The following is a 6,000-nucleotide window of genomic DNA, read 5'->3' on the forward strand; positions in this document are numbered from 1 at the left end:
GGGATCTATCGCTTACGCCTGAAATTGGAGCTGCTGTCGCAGTGAATAGCGACTAATAAGTCTGTCTTTCTGTGGGGGGAAGGGAATCTGATCTGATCTGCAAACCTCCAACAGAGCTGTTCAACTGGTTTTTGTCGGGCACATCAAGTGTCAGGTGTAAGCGATAAATATATTTAGCTGAAAAGCTGTACAACGCAAGACATTTCAGTACTCTAGGTTTCGTGAAAAAGCACATTGTGCTGCTGTAATACAGTTTAAAATAATTAAAAGTCTAAACAGTATCAGCTTATGTATGGGTTGTAATTTAAAAAAAGTCAAAAACCGCACTCAAAATGCAATTTAGCGCTTTCTGGCAAGAGGAGACACCCAAATTAATAATGTAACATGCTACTGTTTGTGCATGGATATAGTTATAATGCTATTTCCTTAGACACGTGATTCCATGTTTTATTTTGAATCCCCGGCGGAACCGGGCATCCATAAGAATCAAGTACTGTAACAGGTTTATTCTATGCTGAAAAAAAAGAAGAAAGAAAACACATTCCATAAGAATCAGCGCCTTTATATAGCGCCTTTAAAGGTGGCTTCTCAAAACGCTTTACAGGATAAAAACAACAATAACAACAACAACAACAACAATATTGTGTTTCATTGCACTTTGACAGATTGTCTTTAAATCAACTGTTGATTTAAAGTTTGACAGTAAATGTTTATATTGTAACGCATACAGCCTCCATTTCTTATTAAAAATGTAGCCTAAGAGGGGGGGTCTGCTCTCACAATCCTCCATATACTCAAGTGAAAAATTAATAATGCCAATGTAAACATCGTATTTACAATTTGTTGATAATAAAAATGTTAAGTTTTTTAAAGCTTTGTGATAGTTTACCCAGTTTACCCATTGTTATTAAAAATGACTTGGATTCGAACATGTTGTGATATTTAGAAATATAAAAGTCAATTAACTGTCAATTTCCATATTTATGTCTTTATTTAGCGGTTTCATTAGTGACAAAGGCTAAACTTTCTTGGAAAAATGTCTTTGCTGTCTTGCTGATACGTTAAGCTTTCTAAACTCAGCCACAAAGTCATGTGACTGATTTTTCGCCCTGTTTCGTTGGTTAAACGCAATGATCACAAGCACCACCATGGTAACTGGGACATGTAGTTTTTAATTCAGATTGAATTATAACTGTACGTACTGTAGCGGCGAGGCTTATTAATAAGACAGAATTAAGTGTTGCTGTGCTTTCCCAAATGAGGCCCCATCTCCCTCTTCATCTCTGTGGTGCAGTAACAGAGAAGCTATTCATGCAGACTGATTTAAAGATGTTTTCTTTTGATAAGGTACAGCTCCCAAATGGGGATGCACTTAGCTAAGCCTGGCTATCATGATCAATGGTCATCCATTGGCGCCTAAAGGTCTGCAAGATTCCAAGAGAGAGCCTCATCCAAGTGGTCTACAACCCCAAGGTCAACATCACCAGAGCACCGTCGCAAGCTGAACAGCAAAGCCTGGCATAGAGCCAGAGAGCGCGGATTAGACAGCAACAAGCCTGCAACTGCTTTGTGCCCGCAGGAGATCTGAATCCCCAGAGATTGGATGAGTATTCAACTTCACTGCATGACAGCTCGAGAATTCAATTGTTATCCCAACCAGTTGATATCAATTTAATTCCTAAGAGTTATGTACTTGTTTTGAGTATCTAGTGTAGAAGTTATAACCAAGTTCATTTACGAAACGGTCTAAATGAATGATATACTGAACGTATGTCCTCTTGATATATGTAACTCTTTGTAACTGACTGAATATATACCTTTTGTATTCTGATAACCCTCTCGATAAGATCTGTTAGGTTTACATGCATATTCTATGTATTAATAAATGTATCCTCGTGTATTAGTACCTGTGTGTGTGCTTTGTTTGAGTTATGTCGCATGGTTGGATTCTAAAGCCATCAAAAGAATCAACTTTGTGATTTACTGCTATAATGAATAATTGTCTCAGTAAATCCCAAATCCTACAGAACTAGTGCCTTCAGAGAGCACACTACAGATGTTACCTATTTATCGTTGAACAGGATGTATGTGATGTGGCGACTAGGTTCAATTTTGTATCCTCTTTAAAAGATTAAGGATTGGGGTGAGTGTGATTTACCACCCTTTCAGCTAAGAACCCGACGTGCGGACCGTTTAAGCTGCATAGACTCGGTCGTTTAACTCTTCTCCATTAGCAGGGTTAAGGTTAAAGAAAAAAACATTGCTGACCTCTTTTTTTTTTGCCAGCCGCGAGCGCTGATTAGCAAGGTTTGTATTTCATGTTTTGCAAGTTGCATCCATTTTAAGAAAAACAAGTCGTTCAAGACAGGAAATGAATGCTTGCATTTAATTAAGTCTAGCCGTAGGCGGTTGTCCATAATGACCAGTTCTGTTTGAGAAGACAGAACAAAAAAGGCACCGCTGGGATTCAGAGCCAGGGTCTCCTGTTCACTAGGCAGGCGCTTTAAGCAACTAAGCCACGGCGCCCCAGGAGCACTGTCCTTTTGCAGCCACTTGGACACACCACTCAGACACATCTGCATTCGGTGTGTGCTCCGCCTGCTCGCTGAGCAAGTTGCCACCTTTACATACAATAGCAACATCAACACCAAGAGAAAGGGTGACAAATGGCTTTTATCTGGAACTTTTCATGTCCAAGGAGCTCGATGTGCTTTCTGTGTACAACAGGGCCACTGATCTCCACACTGGCCATTGAACCACAGCAGTGGCTTGCTGGCTTGACATCTCCCAAGGAAAATGTTGAAATCGCATGTGGAACAGGAAAATGACCCTCGAGTACGAGGGAAAAAAAAGAAAAAGATCATCTGGAGCGCGCCAACCCATGTCCGGACAGCCCACTTCTGTCGACGAGGTGGCTGAGTGGTTAAGGCGATGGACTGCTAATCCATTGTGCTCTGCACACATGGGTTCAAATCCCATCCTCGTCGCTCTCCATGTCTGACACGTGTGCCCGTTTGGCATTGGCCATCCTGTCGTTTGCTCCGGTTCTAGAGCTGTGCATTTTCTAGCGGTGGCTGAACATGGTATAGTAGGCTAACGTCGGTATCGAGCAGTAACAGTAATGGTATTTACGTGCCGCTGCTGCCAAGTAGCTCTGGTTTGAGACCGCGTTTTCACTTACTTGCAACGCAAACAGAGAAAGCGATTTTTGACAGTCTCTCGAGAGACTGCGCTAGGTGTTTAGGGATAGACTTTGTCAGTTCCCCCTGGGATGGTGGCCTCTCAAATAGTTTGTGATTCCTCTAGACGTTTATACAGTAGAAGCCTGCTTCGTGGCTTAAATCCAAGCTAAGGAAACGAGTTAGAGGTCTGATGCAGAACTGCGAATTCAATGAAGGGGAACACTACAGTACATTGCACTGTATGTGTGAGGAAAGCTGCCCCCTACTGTTCCTTGTCGACCGAACAGAGGACTGTAAAGGATACCGCTAAGAAACTTTAGGATGCTGGTTGGAATCCAGCTCCAAAGTAGCCCCTTTGGGTGTTATGTCATCAAAAAGTAAGAACAGCGAATCTCCATTTGATCAAAAGCGCAACAGAACTGTTTTCCGTGGAGCAGGTTTCAGACCCGTAGACCTGTTTTATTTGTAGGGCAGGGCGCATTCCCAAACGCGAATCTCCTGTTTTAGAAATGCTTTGGGCGGCGTGAAGTGAAAATAAGAAGTGGGCTCCAGATGCACATGGAAGCAATCAAGTGTTTCATCCGAGCTGTTTCAAAGACTGCTCAACAGCTTTCCTTTTACAGAGGCCCAACGATTAATGATGGGGGTGCACCCTTCAATGTGCCTTACGACTCTAGGGAGTGATTGAGACGATTCGTAGCGTGTGTTCATTTCCCTCTATTCCCCATGTTGCAGTGGTAAGACGGTGTGCATTCTGACAGCAATCTCTTTCAAAAAATGATTTTACCTTATCGCGGCTTTGCCCTTCTTGCCTCTTTGGACAATATCTCCATCTTGTGGTCGTTGTTGGTAATGTCTTCTTATGCCCTTTTTTATTTAAATTCTCTATTAGTTGATTATAGAATCTCTACAATGGAGTTGAAAACATCAGTTTTATAGCAGACAATATGACATTATTTATAGTCCAATTAGAAACTTATTACCCTGTTTTTAACATAATAACAAATTAAAATTGATTAAAACTAAGTTTGGAACACCAGGGAACATAACGAATGATTTTTAGGAAAACCATGAGGTTCTCTGTGTCCGATGCCTGCAAGGGGAGAAAGCTAGAATCCTTTGATTTTTTCAAAATTTGAAAATAAACATCATATAACAACTGCTTTCATTCCTAGGAATGAAAAATAACAATTTTTGAAGACATAGTAGTTTCTAAAACACTACAATAAAGTTAAAAACATCAGTTTTATATTACATTATTTTTAGTGAAATTAGTCATTTTTTGCACTATTTTTAATAAAATATCTAATTAAAAGTGATTAAAATTAAGTTTGGAACAACAAGGAACACAAAAAAAAAGATTTTTAGGAAAACCATGAGGTCCTCTGTGCCCGATGCCTGCAAGGGGAGAAAGCTAGAATCCTAAAAAAAAGTTATCAATTCTAGAGCCTAAGAGGAAAACAAGACAAATGTATATCTCCAAATAATTTTATGTGCTTCAGAAGAGCCCAGGAAAGTTTTTTGCATACATGAAACCACGCCCGTTTGCACATAAGCAGACATGGTTGCACACACGACTGCATGAAAGCACACGTGCATGCGAAGTCATCCTGTTGAGCATTTGAAAAGCCGCACCACGCCGCACTTGAAATAGCTCTTACATTAGTGGTAGACGCAGGAATCGCCGTTTTATTTACGCTCTTACCAACGCGATGGAAAGCAAAACAAAGCAAAGCAGAGCAAAACAAAACGAACAAACGAAAACCCTCACGTCCCGCACTTGCATATAACGCTGTTACGTGCCCAAGCGGTATTGTACGTCATCCTAGCACTGCACCCTGGGGCGTAAGGTATATGGGAACGAGCACACGCCACGAATCGTCTCGAATCACTCACTACAGCTGTAAGGCGCCTTGAAGCGTGCACCCCCAACATTCTTCTTTGCGCATCTGTGAAAGGTAAACTCTTGAGCAAACTCTGAACCAGCTCTAAGGAAACTAATCTGATTAGATGTTACTTTGACTCATCTTTTTACTCTCAGTGCTGGATTGCTCAAACTCCAGCTAGGGTTAGGTTTAACATTCCCACACTATTTAGACACTTTGTTTACGCTCAGTGCTGGATTTTTGGAACTTCAGGACGAGTGGGAATTTTCTCCTATCTGTCAATTCTGTTTTGTTTTGGAGACTCTTGGCTGCCTATGTTGTACAGTGCAGCGTGAATGAAACATTTTCCAAAACTGTGTCAGCTCAAAAGTTGTAAGAAAACCTCTCCAGCTGCTTTAACTCTCTTCATTTTTGTCATTTAATGTGACAATCGATGTATAACAGGAGCCTCACATATGCAAATGGTGAGGCTCCAGTTCGACACCACTTTACAGTATATGACAAAAGCATGGCAGACTGTGCCAGACCGGCAGATAACGTCCGCTTATTTTTACCATATTAAACATTGGAAATCCTCCCACTTGCATTTGTGACACTTGATTTTGGCTCCACCTAAGACACTCTTAAATCTTCAAACACTTTTCTCTTCTCCCGCAACACTCTTGTCTGTCGGCACTGTGTGGCAGCATTGCATGACAACCCATTTCACCACGGAAAGGAACCTAACAGCTTTGGTAAGAGAGGAGAAAAGGACCTGGCCCGTACGGGGATCGAACCCGCGACCTTGGCATTATTAGTACCACGCTCGAACCAACTGAGCTAACCGGCCTCGCAACAGTGCTCCTCTCTGTGCTGCAAAAAATCAAACTCAGGGAATTTCTTTTGTCCTCCTTTGAATAGAAAGCCGTGTAATTCAGTGTACGGGCTTTCTC

The 6,000-nt window shown here is 41.5% G+C and overlaps 2 non-coding genes across 2 annotated transcripts; one reads left to right on the forward strand and one right to left on the reverse strand.

Moving 5' to 3' along the window:
- Positions 1-2,905: 2,905 nt before the first annotated feature.
- trnas-gcu (transfer RNA serine (anticodon GCU)) lies at positions 2,906-2,987 on the forward strand. Its single transcript has one exon. It is a non-coding gene; the product is annotated as a tRNA-Ser (tRNA).
- Positions 2,988-5,823: 2,836 nt separating this feature from the next.
- Positions 5,824-5,897, reverse strand: trnai-aau (transfer RNA isoleucine (anticodon AAU)). The gene has a single exon. It is a non-coding gene; the product is annotated as a tRNA-Ile (tRNA).
- Between the last annotated feature and the right edge of the window lie 103 nt (positions 5,898-6,000).

Source organism: Lepisosteus platostomus, unplaced genomic scaffold (genome assembly GCF_059453375.1).
Source record: "Lepisosteus platostomus isolate fLepPlt1 unplaced genomic scaffold, fLepPlt1.hap1 Scaffold_61_H1, whole genome shotgun sequence".
Taxonomy (NCBI): domain Eukaryota; kingdom Metazoa; phylum Chordata; class Actinopteri; order Semionotiformes; family Lepisosteidae; genus Lepisosteus; species Lepisosteus platostomus.